This window comes from Balaenoptera ricei, chromosome 10 (assembly GCF_028023285.1).
Source record: "Balaenoptera ricei isolate mBalRic1 chromosome 10, mBalRic1.hap2, whole genome shotgun sequence".
Taxonomy (NCBI): domain Eukaryota; kingdom Metazoa; phylum Chordata; class Mammalia; order Artiodactyla; family Balaenopteridae; genus Balaenoptera; species Balaenoptera ricei.
The window spans coordinates 88,813,346-88,832,506 of record NC_082648.1 but is presented as its reverse complement, the minus strand read 5'-3'; the positions used below and the strand labels follow the sequence as shown (position 1 = coordinate 88,832,506).

General features: G+C 42.7%; 1 protein-coding gene and 1 non-coding gene across 3 annotated transcripts in view; one reads left to right on the top strand and one right to left on the bottom strand.

The window, feature by feature from the left end:
* The window catches only part of TXNRD1 (thioredoxin reductase 1), a 61,020-nt gene extending 50,076 nt beyond the window's left edge, over nt 1-10,944 (bottom strand). Inside the window, exons 1-2 of one of the 2 annotated variants that reach the window (XM_059936799.1) lie at nt 10,821-10,944; nt 9,226-9,335 (exon numbers count right to left, since the gene is read on the bottom strand). The gene's annotated coding sequence lies outside the window, so the exon portion shown is untranslated. The remainder of the gene's footprint in view (nt 1-9,225; nt 9,336-10,820) is intronic. The other variant, XM_059936800.1, reaches the window with a different exon arrangement.
* A 7,472-nt stretch (nt 10,945-18,416) lies between these two features.
* TRNAA-UGC (transfer RNA alanine (anticodon UGC)) lies at nt 18,417-18,488 on the top strand. Its single transcript has one exon. It is a non-coding gene; the product is annotated as a tRNA-Ala (tRNA).
* The last annotated feature ends 673 nt before the right edge of the window (nt 18,489-19,161 follow it).

Below are 19,161 nucleotides of genomic sequence, written 5' to 3'. Positions count from 1 at the left end.
CTGTTATAAGGATATGAACGTGAATGCTGTAAGTCGGGTGACTAATCTATGTTGGAAAAATACACCCCCTAGTTCACTAGGAAATCACGTACAGTTGGAGAAAGGGCTCAGCTCATCAGTTACAAGAGGGGAAGGAGAGAGGGAAAGAGAGAGAGAGAGACCACCACATTGCATCTGAAGCTCCGGTTTCAAGGCACCAGGAAGTATATTGGCCCTACCTTCCTTCCTATGCATCTACACTGGTTCATTTTTCTTTGACATTAGCATAAAGTTTCTTGCAAATACATGAACAGCCAAGCCTCATGTTAAGTTACTTCAAAATAGTTACATTACTATTCGTTCACCATTATTCTTTTTAAGTAGGGGCAAAATTCAGAAAGAAACATGCATTTTTCAAAAACAGCATGCAGTACTGTTACTTGTGCATATACATTACCCTGCCCTATTAGACTGTTAGCTTCCCTAAAGCAAGAATTTGGTTATAATCTTCCAAGCAAAGCTATTTTCACATGGAGGCATTTGAGTATGCACACTTGAACGTGTAAGCGTAGATGAAAACCTTTGTTCCAGCACCTACTGCCAACTTATTTGGAGCAAAATATTTCACAGATTAATGGAAGAAATATATCTTACACATTGACAATAAAAGTTGGGACTTCCCTGGTGGTGCAGTGGTTAAGAATCTGCCTGCCAATGCAGTGGACATGGGTTCGAGCCCTGGTCCAGGAAGATCTCACATGCCGCGGAGCAACTAAGCCCATGCGCCACAACTACTGAGCCTGTGCTCTAGAGCCCGTGGGCCACAACTACCGAGCCCACGTGCCTAGAGCCTGTGCTCCACAAGAGAAGCCACCGCAACAAGAAGCCCGTGCATCGCAACGAAGAGTAGCCTCCGCTCACCACAACTAGAGAAAGCCCTCGCGCAGCAATGAAGACCCAACGCAGCCAAAAATAAATAATTTAAAAAAAAAAAAAAAAAGGTAAAGTTGACTGCTTTTCAGAAAGTCAGCCTTATCGCTTCTCTGAAATGAAGAAAAAGAAAGAGAAAAAGTTGGGGACCAGGATCATCAAAGGGCCATATTTTACCCCCAAGTCTGGCCAATTACAAACTAACACTTACCCATTTTAAATCTTTGATGAAAACACATAGTTCCAAGTTCAAAAAAGTTTGCTTTTATAGTTAACCATATTCTTGGGAGCTTCTGATATCCATTTCAAATTCAATAAAAACGATTTATAAAAGAACTCCAAAAGATAAGCCAACCTTCCCACCCTAAGGTGCCTATTTTCTCCTGGCTCAGAGGATGGAAAACAGACCGACACCAATTTGCTCCATACAGAGCCTTTCATCAAACAATTTTTAAATGCCTTAGAAAAATAAATTAATTCTCCCAACTTACTTATAAAGTATTACTAATATATCATTTATAGGGATGTCACAGGAGATAACAGCCCACACAACTTGCTCGGAGCAACAGCACACATCAAGACCAGCATCATATTACTAAGTTGTGACTTTCAGTGCTGAATTTATTCTCTGCTAGATCCCTGCTCGTAAGAACCTTGGTAACATGTAACTTAGGTCATCCTCAGAAAGTCATACTTGCATTATACTCTGCCTTTTAAAATCTGCCTTTAAAGCGCAAAGTTTAGATGTGGCTACAAAATACAAATCTCAAATCTAATGATTTTCCCTGATCATTTGAAGAACGGGATTTCTACACTTGTGAATCCTTAAGTTACTAAATGGTGATTTTCTAACCCGAGGTCCAATTACTAGTAATAATTATATAAATGCAGCTTAAAAAGAATGCACAGCAATACCTAATTTGTTATACCAGTAAACTTCTCTGTGACTCTTAACAGAAGGCAAAAAGTGCGAGTACTTTAAAGAAATCACTGAAGTCTACCTTCTTCTTGCGGTAAGACTAGTTCAGGTCCCTTAACACACAACTTGGCCTCCAAAATAATTTAGCTTCCCTCTTACCCCTTTTTCTCTTTCAGGAGTTGCTGCTAAAGGCTCCATAGGGCCTCCATTTCCTTTCTTCTTTTCTTCACTTTTTTCCTCCAGTATTATTATTCAGTCCCTTTGCTAGAAGTCCAGATTCATTCATTCCAAGCATTCTTAAGCTCCTTCCCACAACCCCTAGTGTTCAACACAAACATGGTGGTACGGATGAATGTGATAGGTTATAGGTCTCTCTATGGTCAAATTTTAAAAGTCACATAGGACCCACTATCTTTTCCAGTAGGGTTTTATTGCCTGATTAATCTACAACCAACAGATATTTAAGAGACCTCTGAGCCAAAGCCAAGAACCAGTCAGGTTTGAGTCCCGCACTCTAAAAGATATGCTTATCCTGCTGTTAGCTACCTCCTGACACTTTTCTGTTCCTCCTTTCACAGCAGTTTTTCTCCCCTCATCCTGCCAGGGTATTGATTTAATACTGAGCTGTGAAGAGATGTGGTGAAGGCCTAGCTTGATTTGCTGGAGTAGCTGGATGTTAGGTATATGTTCTCTTTCATCTGAATTTCCTTTAAGGTTATGTTTGTGTGTGTATATTTTTGCTTTGTTTAGCTTTTCAGTATTAAAGGTAAACTTTCCAATGATCAAGGCAGATATCTGTGTTTTTTAAATGAGTTTCTGAAAAGACCATGGACAGTGGAAGGAGGCAAACCTGGGTTCCATTCATGACCTATTAGCTATTAGCACTACCTTAGGTTGCTTAACCTGTCAGCCTCCAGTCTCCTCATTTGTAAGATGAGAATACTACTACTTACATCATAAAGTTACTGTAAGTATTGAATGAACGAGAATTACGTGATAGATCTGACAATATTTTCAACTATTGAGCAGGTACTTAAATCTTCAGTTATCCCAAAGATAGCAAGTGTTTAATAAACATTAGACACTAAATAGGAAAAAAAAAAAGTGTATACAAACCAGTAGCTTCACTCCTGGGATGTTGTTTTAGGAACAGAAAAATATTTTAAAGGCTAAATATCCATAAGGAAGACAGGGAAATATATCTCACTGTAATAATACCAGTGAAAAGAAATTTGTCATATAATAAAATTTAAAAACCTACTAAGGCTTCAACTAATGGAACTGTGTATAGCACTTTGAAGGGTAAACCACTCTACTAGAAATTCTGAATCAGGGCCATGAAGAGTCTGAGATTATATGCAAAATTCCTTTTTTTTGGGAAAATTTATTAAATTTAATCAGTGTGGGTTTATTTAAATTCTAATGTCAGTTAAATGGCATATAATTTTTTTTTTTTTTGGGCTGTGCCTCGTGGCACGTGGGATCTTAATTCCTCGACCAGGGATCGAACCTGTGCCCGCTGCAGTGCAAGCCCAGAGTCCTAACTACTGGACTGCCGGGGAATTCCCGCACAATTCTTTATGTATATTTTTCTCATAAATGGCTCCTTGGACTTCAGCAGATTCTTTGAAAAAACCTGGTATCTAAAAGAGGCTTTGAATAACTGTTCTATTCAAATAAGAAGGCTTTACTGTTAGTTGAAGTAGAAGATAAAATGACAATCAAGCCCCACAAAATAATTTGGACCTGCCCACTGAAATACTTTAGAATATATAAAACTTACACCCTTGCTCTGTGGTTGAAAGTCATATATTTAACTGACACTTCAGAAAACCAAGTGCTGGCTGACTTGCCAAGCCTGAAGAACTAACATAAACAAGGGTGTGAGATGAGAATAGAACCTTTCCTGTTGTAAGAGCCACTATCAACTCTCTTGGGACACCTCAGAAGTCAGCAATGACCAGGAGCATCATTCTGATAGACTAAGGGTAGGAAAGCACTGGGTATTTGGCTTCTAAAGGAGGCAGCCTTGAAAAAACTCAGCTCTGGAGCCCTGGGTTAAAATCAAAACTAGTGCTTTCTTTGGAGTTTGAGTTTCCTCTTCTGTAAATGTCTTCTATCCGATGTCTTCTCTGTCATATACAGAGCAGCCACGACTCTTTGTAAAAAATCATATACAAACATCTGTTGACAAAGGTATTTTAAAATATATACATTGCCCTACAGGCTTGAGTTAGAGATAACAAAGACAGAGCCTAGCTCAACATCGAGAACACAGGGGCTCAATAAACAGTAGCTAAATAGACATAATGTGACTTTCTTCTCAACTGACCTGGACACAGCTACATAAACTGAAGATGGACAATGCCGCTATCATACAGCTCTTTTAAAAGTCTGGGGCTTCCCTGGTGGCGCAGTGGTAGAGAGTCTGCCTGCCAATGCAGGGGACACGGGTTCGAGCCCTGGTCTGGGAGGATCCCACATGCTGCGGAGCGACCGGGCCCGTGAGCCGCAACTGCTGAGCCTGCGCATCTGGAGCCTGTGCTCCGCAGCAAGAGAGGCCGCGACAGTGAGAGGCCCACGCACCGCGATGAAGAGTGGCCCCCGCTCGCCGCAATTGGAGAAGGCCCTCGCACAGAAACGAAGACCCAACACACCCAAAAATAAATTAATTAATAAATAAATTTATTTAAAAAAAAAAAAGTCTGAACTGCTTTATATGCTGCCTAGAACCTCTCCTGAACTATTATACTTGGGGCTTAATCACTAACAGAGACAGTCCACTTTCACCAAATCAGACACCTTGTAGCTAAATCCCTCACTGAAGTCAGTCCTCCGGCCCTACCATCAACCATTCATTCCACAGGTTATTTACTGACTGCATACTAGGTGTTAAAATAATACATGGAAGATACAAAGATAAATCATTTTCACCCTAAAGGAGGGTATAATTTAGCAGGCACAGAGGAATGCAGTTCCACTCAGCAAGCATGCTATGCACAAAGGCCAATTTGCCAGAGCTATGCTAGGAATACCAAGATTTGCATGGGCTCAGCCATGAATCATGAGCGCACAATCACACCAGGGAGATCAGGCACGCATCCCAATAGCAGTAACACAGAGCCAAGTGCCAGAAGTGTGAGAACACCAGAGTGAACTTTACAGACAGGCCTGCGCTCCATCCTGGCTCTGCTGCTTTACTAGCTGTGTCATCTGGGCATACTCCTTAAGATCTGAGGGCCTCCATTTGCTCATCTGTAAAAATGGATCACACCACCTCCTTCACAGGACTACTACTGGAAGGATTTCAATCAACTAGGTACCACAGCATTTAGAGGCTAGCACACAGTAGACGTTCAATAAATGGTAGCTGCTATCATTGACAGACATTCATTTAAATATCTGATGAGCTCTAAGGCAGATCTAGCATCATAGGCACAAGGAATAAGTCTAACTCTTCACTTCTGATATTGGCAGGACTCCTCCTTTCCCAGAGACAGAGATTTGTGGGAGTGCTGCGGGAGCAGAGGAGGGAGAGAACAGGCAAATCTGGCCTTGTACTCTGACACAGGTAGGCAGTTGGAAAAGTGGGTCTGAGCAGGAAGAAAAGTCAGGAAAGAAAATGAAGAACAGAACAAAGGAGGGAAATTTTAGGGACCACAGCTCCAACAGTATTCCCACAAGCTTCCAGTAGAGGTAAAAGGGGGCAGAGCACGAGATCACCAGAAAAGCAGGTTGGGGCCAGACCCTGGAGGACATGGAAAACCAAGTTAAGAAATACATACTCATCCTGGATGCAGATCTGGGGGCAGCAAAGAAGCAATCAGGAAGATGGTTCTGCAGCAGATGGACTGCAAGGGCAGGGAGATCAGAAGTGGGCAGCCAGTTAGCAACCGTTCAGGTAGGAGGCAACAGTACCTCAAGTAGCCTGGGCAAAAAGTTAATAGAAGAAGTGGGCACCTGTGTGGGAAACAGGCCCTGGTAAATGAACAGACAGGAAAGGTGAGAGGAAATCTGAAGCCTGGACCAGAACAGTGACACCACTGTACAAGGACTGACAGACAGCAAAGAAGAGGTTTGTGTTGTCACCTGGTTAAAGCGGGAGGAAAAGGCACTGGGTCTCACCATGCATTCACAGCTAGCAAAAATTTTACTATATAATCAGCACCAAATAAATTTATTTGCTGCACTAACAATCTATGCCTCTTGTAAACACTGTTAGTCCTTACTCTTACCTTCTTAAATAAACCAGAGTCAAAGCAGTCCTTCAATTCTCCTTAGGCCTCAACCTTAACTAGGCCAAAAAGCACATACACTACTCATCTCCCCGGAAGGGATTATCTGAGGAGAGAATCAAGTTTTCTGCCTGTTTTGGTAGAGTATTAAGAAAGAAAGGGAATGGTCAGAGAGTTATTAAATTACCACTCATTTCCCGATGTCTATTCAGTTAGGAGTCTGATTTCTGGTAACTTTTAGAAGTTAGGCTTGAGAGGAGACCTGCCTGTTTCAGTGCCTACCCCGGGCCCAGAATGTGGGGGGCCCCCAGCCTGACCACAACACCATCACCTCTGAGCTCCTCCCACACTGGCTCCATAATTCCCTTGGATGTTAATCATGCACCGCTTTGTGTCCCTGTTCTCTCCTATTATTGCCTGGAAGAAATTAAGTCCCATGTTGCAAGTTTTAGTCTTAATCTCCCAAGATTATTATCTCAAACTACTGAAGTCTTAACTATGTCTGGCACTTTGTATTCCAGTAAGCACTTTTTCACTCACTTTGCTTTACCTCTCAATACCACCGACAGGCATTCATTTTATATGAGTGGTTTCAAAACTCTGGAATCCTGGAGACACTGATTTACATATAAGAAAGAGTCCCTGTAGGAAAATTTGCAAGCTTGCTCTTAAGAACTAAAATGTTTATGAAAGCCGTATGTCTTTGTGCAACAGGAACTATATTCATAGTTCTTAGAATTTAGTAGCTAGCTAGTGCTAATTTCACACATGCACATACAGGCCCTGACCACAGATAGCATAGTTCCCCATTTTTCTATTCAGGTAGAAAGTGTTACTTGCCTGTTAAGTTACTCTTTGCCATCTTCAAACACCTTTTAGATATTAAACAGTAATCTTTTGTTTGGTTTTCCTCGATTCTAATTATTTAGCAACTAATCATGACCAAACTACCTTATACATTAAAGTAAGTCTCAAACGTGATAGTTATAAGAATTACCTGAGGAGGCTTGTTTAAAATAAATTAAAAGGCAGAACCTAGTCCCTTACAGAGGGTTTAATGAACAAGATCTCAGGTAAAGCCCAAGCATGTGTGTTTAATTAACAAGCACTCCAGGGGACTCTGTGCAGGTGGTCCATAGTCTACAGTTTTTTGAAAGGCACTTCTTTAAAGCCTTCATCCTGTAGGTAGTCATCTAAATTTATCAGTTCCTAGTAATAGGGCTGTACTCCCTGGTCTTCCATAGTACGCTGTGAAAACAAGGCAGGTTTTGCTGCTGCTGCTATTTATTGAGGAGAAAGGAAGACAAAGGAAAAAACAATAATAAGAGGAGAAAAGAAAAGCACATGTTTTAACGAGCTCCCTCCCTCTCCATTATTTAGGTTGCAACTAAAGCAGGAAATCTTAACCTTTTTTATGGTGTGGACTTCAGGATTATAACACTAATCCTATAAGCACTCAATTCTCCACTAAATAAATGCCTTTCTCCACTCAAACCCAACGTTCCCTAAAGAATTTCAAGACCTACCATTTAGCCCCAAATGTGGGCAACAATTATCTAGAAATTCACAAACATTTCAAAGCAGTAGCCTTACCTTGTTGTGTCTTCTTCCACATCTTAGTACTCATTAAAAACCAAAAATATATCAAATGATACAAAAGAGAGTGGTAAGTTTACTTAAAGGAGATGTACTAAATCATTTTTTAAAATTTAATTATAACTTGGTGGTAGGCTTTTCATTCATGGCATTGCACGTCACTGAATGTCTGAAATTAACTATGATCATAAAGAATTGAGAACATCAGATCTTACCAATAAAGTGGGTGCAAAGCTTATAAAAAAGTGATTTAAAAAAAAAAAAAAAAAAAAAGTGATTTTACTTTTTACTCCCACTGGTGTTAAAACTAGGACCATCTGTAGAATTTATATAAAGATCAAATGCCTATACAGCTTTTTAAGTGCAAATTTATGACACAGGCGGAAAAAAGATCAGACAGGAAAGAATATTAACAGGACTCTGTCTCATTTTACTTGCAAACTAAAGGTCTGAGTAACACAGTGTATTTTATATCAAGCTAAAAGCCTTAATCTCCTTTAATTATTTTCCATTAATTTATTATTTGCCTTTGAAGTCTATCTCCATTTCTTATACCCATTCTTCAAAAAAGGTAATAAATAAGATTCTTTTAAAAGAAAAGGTAGTAAATAAAAATACAAATTGTTATAACCTTCCTAAACACACACACACATCAAAATACATTGTTACATTTAACTGAGGCCTCAGGCTTACTTCTAAGAAGGCAATGTTCAAGTATGAGATCCATTTCTTGAACATTACATTGATACAAACAGACAAGGAGGACAAAAAAATCAGCAAAAGTTAAAGCAGATGTATCAAGGTGATGGGATTCTGAGGCTTTCTAACCTGGTCATCCACGTTGCATATCCCCCCCTAAATGTGCACCCAGCCTCCCAGCATCTTGCCTGTATGGCAGGCCATGACCCATCCAGCCTCCCAGCATCTTGCCCGTATGGCGGGCCATGACCCATCCACCCCTCAGTGGATGATCCTAAGGGAGGGCTGCCACCACGCTCACCACCACCCAAAGGAAAGATTTCTTTCTCTTCTTCCCCTCTACCCAGTTGTTAACTCTGGGCTAGAAAAGAGATACCTGAAGGGAAATGAACTCACTCTAGGAGCTTGCTGGTTGCTCTCCCCTGAGCCTGGGGTTCCGGGGTTTCTGGGTTTCCCTCCCCGAGAATTAAAGAGGAAGACGATAGGGACGGACAAAGATAAAGCATTTCCTGACCCACTTTTCTCAGTACGTCTATAAACGACTCACTTTCAGCAGTTTACACTGCTGCTAAAAAATTTTAAGTTATTTGGATTTACTGGGAAGGAAAGAAAAAGGACACTTTAAAAAACCTATTTTAAAAGATGAAAATAGGTCCGTCTGCCCTTCCAAGCTTCCCACTTCTGAAATGTGTGTCTCATCCACGTCGATTAACACGTGAGCTGGCCCCCACGTTTCTTTGTCGTTTTCTAAGGATGTGCTCCGTTTGGAGGTTCGCTCACGATCACCCTGGCTTTGAGACCACGACCGGATCGATGAGCTCGTTCGCAGTTCAGGCGGCAAAAGAGACGTTAAGGTCCCCCACCTACCTTCAGGGTTGGACCATGGCCGCCTAGATTTCTCCGTTTCACAAACACAACGGGTACGTCGGTTCCCCAGGTCAGTTCGCAGAGCGCTCCCTCGAGGCCCCGCCCATTCTCTGTGGCGCAAAAGCAGAGCGGATCCGGTCAGTCTTTCCGCCCGCGGCCGCGGCGGGAAGTGCGCGGCGGGGGCGGGGCTTCCGCGTCCCAAACTGCACTCGCCCGGGCGACCGCCCAGGCCCCAGCCCCGGCCCTGACCTTGACTAAGACCCGCCGCCGGCTCGGGTCCGGACCTACACGCGGGCTGGAAACATGGCCTCGAGGCCAACTACAAACCCCACGATTCCGGCCGGAATGGAAGAAGAGCAAGTCTCACTAAAATACACGTCCCACTTTCCCAGTATGTCTGGAATTCAGAAAAGCCTCAAAAGCAAGCTTAAGGCACAATTAATTATCTCAGCTTTTATAAAACACCTCCCAACTTAATCTTCCTTTGAACTCTGCATCGTATACACAGAATGCCAAAAAACCAACTTCCAAAGTTTCTCTGAAATTTGAAACCTCGAGGCAAAATTAAGAACACTGCCCACTTGGGGTGATTTGAGAACCTTGAAATAATACAGCGACACCCTAAATGACATGCTGGGTGCAACTGGTCCAATTTTACAAACGGGCGAACTGAGGTAGAGAATGAGTCAGTGAGAATTAAAAATAGACTCTAGTTATACTGACATCAGGTCCATTCATGAGACAAAAACCACACCAGCCCCCAAAAGTATAGTTGTTTGACAATAACAATAGTAATAGCAGCTAACGATTCTGTAGTGCTTTGCATATGTTAATACTTAATCTTCATAACTACCCTGTTGAAGTAGGTCCAATCAGGTCCATTTCACAAATAGGGAAACTTAGGCACAGAAAAGCTTCCCTACCCAAATTCAAGCAGCTAGTCAGTCAACAGCAGAGCCAGGATTCAAACAAGGCAGTGCAGTGTAGCCTTTAACCCCTACCCTGTACTGCCTGATACAGTGAGATAAGCACCGGTTCCTCTTAGTTGTCTCCTTTAACAGCCTAGGGAAAGTCACAGGAGTCTAAGCCTTGGTCTCCGCACTTGAACACACGGAGACACACGTGATTTGCCAATCTCTCACAATTTCTGAGGATTCAGTGGTGTGAAAATTCCTCGAAAGGCATCCTTTAATCGTTACACTCGCTTATTGCTGACAAGGTTCTGTCAATCTATTCATCATATTATCACCTACATTTCAAGACTCGTGCATTAAGAAATGATACAAAAACCATTTTCTCCGATATTCTGCAAACCGTCTCTATAAAGAAGAGCTAGAGACAGGAAACCAACAGCCGACAGGGGGCCGGTCTCACCTATCAACACGCCAAGCTTTCAACCGACCCGGGCGAAACAATGAACCCCGCCAAGAAGCTCACCCGACTTAGAGAAACCTCGGCCCTACTCAGACACGCATTCAAACGTCTCCCCTTCCCCTGCATCCACAAGGCACCCGGCAGGAGGATGCTCTCGGCCCAGAGTGCTCACAGCCCAGGGGCCTGGGGCTTCCTCCGTTTTCAGTAAACCCGAAGCTTACACGAACGCGAGTCCTTGGGCACCAGGCGCTCCTTCAGACGTCCCAGCACCTGCCGCTCCGGTGCAATGCGGGACTGAAGCAAACTGAAGAGAAAGGGCTGCGGGTTCCCAGTAGCTCCGAGAAGCCACGCCCTCCTCTGAATGGGCGGGCAAACCGCCAGAGTCAGAATGACAAAGCAAAAATCCACTCCTCGTGCAGCACTGGCAACTAGGCTGATGGGCTTAGCAAAGTGGGATCTCCTAATTGGGTGACAGCACATCCTCTTCCTGCTCACAGCGCCCCCAAAGCAAGAAAGGAGCAAAAACAATTTAAGGAATGTTGGGAACCGGAACCAAAAGGGTGTGCCTTAATTGAACAAAACTGGACTATGCCCTCGGGCAGTGACTCCAGAACTTTGCTACTGATGGTAATCATGCGAGGATCCTCAAAAATACTGACGCCTGGCTCCCACCCCTAGACATTCTGATGTAATTGGTATTGCGTGCGACCTGGCCATCTGAGGTTTTTAAAACTCCCTGGATGATTCTAGTGAACAGCAGTTTGGGACCCATTGCCCTAAAGTAATGGATTTGTCAGTCTGGCGATTCCCTAAAGGAAGCGATTAGGCTTTAAAAAAAAAAACTTCTAGTCCATCCTGACTAATTCTGAAAAGAAGTGACAAATTTTCACCAACACATAACTTCGCTTTATAGTACTTCCTCCTTATCCCACTCAGATTTTGGTTCGTCATGTTGTTTAAGGAAAACTGAGTATATTTAACTCCAGCCATGCCAGGCACCTGCAGCCAGCTGCCCAAGTGAGCCACACTCTCTCATACTTCCCTGCTCTTACTCATATTCTTACTCAGCACCTTGTGCTAGTAGGTGGCTATGAATATTTGATGAATAAATAAATAAATGAATGTCTTTCCCACTTCTTCGTCTGGATACTGCCAAACTGAAACACGCTCAGGTTGCTGGTTTCTAAAGGCTCCGTGAAGCCACAATTTGCTCCTTTTGAGTCCCCTCCCAGGTGCAAGGCAGAGGCTTGTTGCAGCCTCTCAGTTTCAGAACGCGTGTACACACACACACACTCTACACATTGTGGGGGAGGGAAAAAAACCTTTAGCCTCCTAGGTTCTTCTAGCTGGTCTAAGAATTAAATTGGCATGAGACACATGAACAGGAGAAAATCAAATTTAATTACATACGTAGCGGAGCAAGAGCAGAATATGAGGTCCAAGGACAAGTCAGGCGACTGAAGCTTGTATACCTTCCCAGCAAAGGAGAAGAAAGTAAGCGTTTTGGACTTCAAAGGGAAGGCAACTTACAGGAAGATGAAAATGAGCAAATGTTTGATAAACAAATGTTTGCTGAGTCATGCAGACACAATGGGACCCAGAGAGGACTTTGATCAAACAGGCCTTGCTGAGTGCCCCTAGTCTACCACACCTAGTTCATGGTATACTTTAGTTTTCTATGGTGATAATTGTTCTTCCTGAATAGGCCCTTTAGGTGGTTAAGGGGAGAAGGTAGAAAGTTCTTCCTGAGGTTTTGTTTCTTAAAAATAATCAGCCCCGGGCTTCCCTGGTGGCGCAGTGGTTGAGAATCTGCCTGCTAATGCAGGGGACACGGGTTCGAGCCCTGGTCTGGGAAGATCCCACATGCCACGGAGCAGCTGGGCCCGTGAGCCACAACTACTGAGCCTGCGCATCTGGAGCCTGTGCCCCGCAACGGGAGGGGCCGCGATAGTGAAAGGCCCGCGCACCGCGATGAAGAGCGGTCCCCGCACCGCGATGAAGAGTGGCCCCCACTTGCCGCAACTAGAGAAAGCCCTCGCACGAACCGAAGACCCAGCACAGCCAAAAATAAATAAATAAATAAAAATAAAAGTAGCTATAAAATTAAAAAAAAATAATAATAATAATAATAATCAGCCCCAAATCATCCTCAAACCAAAGAGACACATTTGGGGCTGGAAAGTTTTGTTACCCTACAAGATGCTAAACTGACACTCTCCCTGTTTGGTGGTTATTTATGTGAGTGCCTAACCTGATTCTGGGGTCCTTAGAAGAGAAGATGGGTCTAGCACATAGGTGTTCAGGAAACAAGATGACTTAGGAAGCAAAGAAAGAAAAATGTGAAGGAAAGACAGCTGGGATTAAGGGAGAGAACTTACCATTTACTCCCAGCTGCTGTGCCAAGCTTTGCACTAACCAGTTTACGTGCCTTCTTTCATTTAATCTACACAAAACAACCAATGAGCTGGCATCGTAACTCTACATTCTTAAACATCCATAGAAGCTACAGTTTATTGCAAAAGCACGTCTTAGGATACAGAGGGACTTTAAAATCATTTAACTTAATGTGCTAAAAGCAAGTGATAAGGGTTGACTTCTAAGAGCCTTCAGGGACAGACAGGTCCGAGTTACCATAGTTAACATTTTCTAATGGCATTCCAGAAAAGGCTAGATAAGGCATTTTAACTTCAAACTGTTCTTAAGTGAGCAGATTATAGCACAAATCCCGAGAGTAGCTCCATGTAGTTATTTTTTAAGTTAAAAAAAAAAAAAATCACCGTTAAAAAAAGCTTCACTTTCCTTTCAAACCATTCTTGCTACAGTTCAGGGCCCAGATGCCTTACCCTTGTCAGGAAATAGAACGCCTTAGTTCTATTTAGTTGCTGGTTAATGGAAGAAGAGCCGCTCACTGGCACACACACACCCCTCCCCCATTTCTCATCATGCAGCATTTGTTCTAGTGGTACATCTTGCATCTCTTGACTGGGTTCATGTTATTCCTCCTGCCTAAAATTATCTTTCCCCCCAAGGGCCTACTCCCTCAAAGCTCATCTGAAATGTCATCTCCTGTGGGAGGGCTTGCCTGATTTCTACCCTGTGTTTATCACTCCTTCTCTCTTCTGTGTCCCCAAACACCTAAAAATAATTACAAATCACCTAAATCCAAGAGAGTTTTGAGAAGGCAAAACCTTGCTTGATTTATCATGCCCTCCCAGAACCTGTTATATATAGTAAGTATGCAGAAAATGCTGGAAAAGACCCTCTGTTCCTGAGCTATCATCTAAGGACACTATTAACAGGTCTATGCAGGTGTTCAATGAAGGGTCCTATTGCACTAAACTACCATTCCTCAATAAGCCTTTCTCACACATACACACTGAGCTAGAACCACCTTTCTGACACCCAGGTCTTCTCTGCGCAAACCTCCAGTAGTTCTCTAGGAACCTCTAAATAAAGTCCAAACTCCTCAATTGTACTGACTTGGCAAGGGCCACCCTTGTTAAACCTAGATGTCCACATATACTGTACCCTACTTAACCAGAAAACATTGCTGGAGAAAACACAGAAATTAAAAGTAATTTCACTTTAGGGCTTCCCTGGTGGTGCAGTGGTGAAGAATCCTCCTGCCAATGCAGGGGACACGGGTTCGAGCCCTGGTCCAGGAAGATCCCACATGCTGCGGAGCGACTTAAGCCCGTGCGCCACAACTACTGAGCCTGTGCTCTAGAGCCCGCAAGCCACAACTACTGAAGCCTGCGCCCCTAGAGCCCAAGCTCCTCAGCAAGAGAAGCCACCGCAATGAGAAGCCTGTGCACTGCAAAGAAGAACAGTCCCCGCTCGCCGAAACTAGAGAAAGCCCACACACAGCAACGAAGACCCAACATAGCCAAAAATAAAAATAAATTAAATAAATAAATTAGAAAAGAAAAAAGAAACAGCCAACGCAAGAGGGACACTCTGACTCTCCTTTCTGTCTCACTGAAAATAGGAAATAAGTCACTCACGTGAAATGTGCACTCCTTGCATCTAGAGGTAGAAGGACACCCTTAATGCAAAAGATAGGGAATTTGGGGCCAGGAAGACTATATAAACAAACTCATTACTTCTTTAATATACTACGCCAAGCCCAAACTCTGCTGATATTTGTCACTAGTTGGGCACCCAAAACCTAAGTTTCTTTGTCCTGTCAATTCCTCACAAATGTATTGTTTCTTTGTCTAAAAAAGTATAAAAGCTGCCTGCTTTGGCCACTTCTTGGGTACCATTTCTATGGGATCTCCATGCGCATGAATTAAAATTTGTTTCTCTTTCTCCTGTTAATCGGTCTTGTGTCAATTTTATTATTGGTCCAGGTATAAGAACTCAAGAGGGGTAGACTGGGAAATTTCCCCCTCGCCAACACTCACCACCCAGTTCTACAAGGGTTAAGTCGGAACCCAATTCAGTTGCCCACCAACCTGAGAGGAATTTAGGATGGAAACAGGATGAAGCACTCCATGCTTTAGATAAACAGGCCCTTAAATAGCTAGATGTATATCTCAGGAAGAATTTCAATGACCCCAGATTCTTGCATCTTCTCGTACTTAGATAAGCACTTAACTTGAGATATCTGTTCTTTGTGATTAGCAGTAATCTTTTACCAAGATGTATGCTTGACAGTGTGTATTTCCTAGCCAAAAAAAAAAAAAAAAAAAATCATATATAAACGGGTCTCTCCCCTACTTCTTTGGAGCAACTCCTCAGAGCTAACTGAGCGCTGTCTCTGGGCTATAGTCCTCAATAAGACCCTGAATAAAACTTAAACTCACAACTCCTATGTTGTGTGTTTTTCTTTAAGTCGACAACACCTACACCTTGCCATTGGCTCATAACCTGCTTTCTACTTTAAGAAAAGAGAATCAACCAGACAGAATTCCCCACCTATTTCCCTTTTTTTTTTTTTTTTGGCTGTGCCATACGGCATGCAGGATCTTAGTTCCCCCACCAGGGATCAAACCCATGCCTCCTGTATTGGGATCAAGGAGTCTTAATCACTGGACTGTCCAGGAAGTCCCAAACTCCCACCAACTTCCATCTCAACCACCAAGCTGCCATATACCCTGCCTTCGCTCTTGATTTAATGAAGGCCAGCCTCTCCACTTGTGTGCAGATTTTCATCTTTTCTTGACTTCTCAATCTTCGATAAATTCACTCCTCCCATTAGCCTCCCTCTCTGGCATCATCAGTTTCTTTTTCTCTACCTGATCATTCCCATCATCGTACAAACACACTGTAATGTTCCCACTTTTAAAAGTCTCCCAAGATCCCATATGCCCAATCCCTGTAGTTACCACCCAACTTCATTTCTCCCCTCACAGGGGGAAAAAAAATTTTTTTTGGAAAGAATTCTTTGTACCCTGAGAATAAAGTAGGGTAGGGAAGTCAGGAAAGATCTAAGTACGTGGCACTCGAGCAGAGACCAGAGTGAAATGAAGGAGCAAGACTTAAGAGGGGGAAATCTTTCTAAGCAGAGGTAACAGGAGACAGCTCCCTAAGCTGGGAGCCTGCCCGATTTGTCCACAGATCTGCAAGGGAACCAATGTGTCTACAGCTCAGTGAGTGAGGAAGAAAGTGGTAGGTAGTGAGGTCAGAGGAGTAGCCAGGGGTCAGATCCCAAAGGCCATAGTCAAAACTTTGGATTTCATTCTTAATGTGATAAGAAGCCAAAGTGTCACAAGAGAGGAGAGGGAAATGATCTAGTTTGTATCCTTAAAGGATTGCTCTGCTGTGTGGAGAAGAGACTAAGGTAGGGACTCAGAGTGGAGGAACACAGGCCAGTCAAGAAGTTACCGTGGTGGTCCAAGCTGAGATGATGAAGGTTTGGATTAGTGAGGTGAGAACATATATCTGAAGTTAAACCTAATTAGTTTTACAGATGGATGGAACGAGGGGTGTAAAAGAAAGAAAAGAATCAACGATGACTCCAGGGTTTTGGCCTTGGCAACTGGGTAGATGGGGGCACTCCCTAAGGAAAAGGGGGGATACTCAGGGAGGAGGAGAAAAGATGGGAATGGGAGAGATGGAAAGCAATAGTTTGGGACAAATGCATAGTATGGTTTGAGAAACCTACTGTTTTCCAAATGGAGATTTTGAGTAGGTAGTTGGTATGCAAATCTGGAATTCAGGGGAGAAGTCAGGGATAGAAATAAAAATTGTTAGTCAAATATAAAAGGTATTTAATGCGCATTGTAGATAATGTTGGGGTTCTCCAGAGAAACAGAGAGAGAGAGAGAGAGATTTTTTCTTTCTTTCTTTCTTTTTTTTTTTCTGGCTGCGCAGCATGCGGAACTTCCCCAACCAGGGATCGAACCCGTGCCGCCCCGGCGTTGGAAGCGTGGAGTCTTAACCGCTGGACCACCAAGGAAGTTTGAAAGATTTATTTTGAGAGAATGACTCACAGCATTTGGCGGCTGGCAAGTCTGAAACCTACAGAACAGGTCAGCAGGCTGGAAATTCCAGCGGTCTTAATGTTGCAGTCTTGAGTCTGACGGCAGTCTGGAGGCACAATTCTTTCCTCTGCAGGAGACCTCAATCTTTTCTCTTAAGGCCTTCAACTGATTGCAGGAAGCTCACTCACATTATGGAGAGTAATCTGCTTTACTCAAAGTCTATTGATTTCAGTGTTAATCACATTAAAAAATACCTTCACAGCAACATGTAGACTGGTGTCTGACCAAACAACTGGGTACCATAAACTCAGCCATCACATCATGCGACTGGATGAAATTACCTAGTAAGTTAATGCATTTAGAGAAATGAAGACAGTCCAGGACTGAGCCCTGGCAAAGTACAAAGGAGAAGGGTCCAGCAAAGGAGGCTGAGAAGGGAGGTAGGAGGAAAACCAAGAGAATGTGCTAAATCAAAAGCCAAGGAAGACGTGCTTCGAAAAGGAGGAAGATCAATTATATCAGGTGCTGCTGAGAAATCCTGCAAGATAAGGACTGAATCATGGAAGTTACTGCTGACTTTACTGAAAATGATGGGGGGAAAGAAAGTCTAAGTAGAGGCGGTTCAACAAGAAACAGAAAAAAACGACAAGGAGGTAGTAAGTATAGCCAACTCTTTCAAGGAGTTTTGCTATAAGAGCAGAAAACAATGGGAAAGTAGTTGAAGATGGATGTAGGAAGGGTTTTTTGTTTTGTCTAAGAAGGAAGTTATTATAGCATGTTTTAATGCTGAAGAAATAATCTAGTAGAGGAAATTTGGTGATTTCCACAGAGGAAAGGAGCAAGATGAGATCTGTAAATTACAGGGGCAAAGTACTTTGAATATACATCTATTATGCAGCATAGACTTAAGTCAAATCTAGGTTCCATCACTGATTAGACAGTCAAATTACTAAGCCTCTCAGCTTTCTCATCCTCTTTCTACAAGGTCCTCTGTGGTCCTTCTACCTCTTTATCTCACCCAAACCTTCCCACCGTCTCTATGCCCCAGCCATTAGCCTTTTTTCAATCCCTTTAATTAATCTAACCACAGGCTTTGCTAACTCCCAATCACTCAACACATCTTAGTTCAAACATGTCTTAGTCACATAAGCCAAATTCCCCTATGAAATGCTCTTGTGTTACCATGTATTCTTTCTGATTAGTACTTACCACAATTGCAGTTATATTTTTAAGTATGCTTATTTGATCAATGTCAGCCTCCCCCTCTAGAACAGCTTAGTTCAATAGAACTTTCCAGGATGATGCAAATATTCTATATTAGCATTGTCCAACCCAATAGCCTCTAACCACATGTAGTTATTGAGCAAATAAAACATAACTAGAGCGTATGGGGATGTAGCTCAGTGGTAGAGCGCATGCTTTGCATGTATGAGGTCCTGGGTTCAATCCCCAGCATCTCCATCTGATTTCTCCTTGTTTCATCCTTGGAAAATATGGCTAGTGCAAGTGCTGATCTGAGTTTTAAACTTTATTTATATTTAATTAATTTAAATGTAAATAGCCACATGTGGGCAGGGACCAGGATTATTTATGTTCACCACAGTGTTCCTAGCACTTAATACAGTGCCCACACTTAGTAATTGCTCAAAAAATGTTTGTCAAAAGACTCGATCTGTACAGTGGGGATATTACTAGTTAACCTGTAGATTTCAACTTTTTCTAAGAGGAAAGGAAAAAGAGTCTTTACATGGTAACTGTCAAAGATTCTCAGTCCTCTTATAAAGGTGAATCTGACCTTCAAGAATTTGATCAATCCCAGAGGGTGGCTGAGAACATATTGGGTGATCTGAATAAAGTAACATCTGTAATATGCCTAGGAGTGTGCCTAGAACATGTGGTGGTCCATCAACTTCACAGAGGTCAAGCAAATAATGGTGTAGGGAAATTGGGGAAGCAGGTGATATTTGAACCATATCTGGAGGAATAATAAAGGTAGTAGTAATGGGAGTGGGAGTAATACCTAAGAATTTTTCAGTGCTTACCATATGCCAGGCATAAACTTGGGTCTTTACATGGCTAATTTAATCCTCACAATAATCCAATGAGTGAGATACCATTATTTCCCCCATTTTAC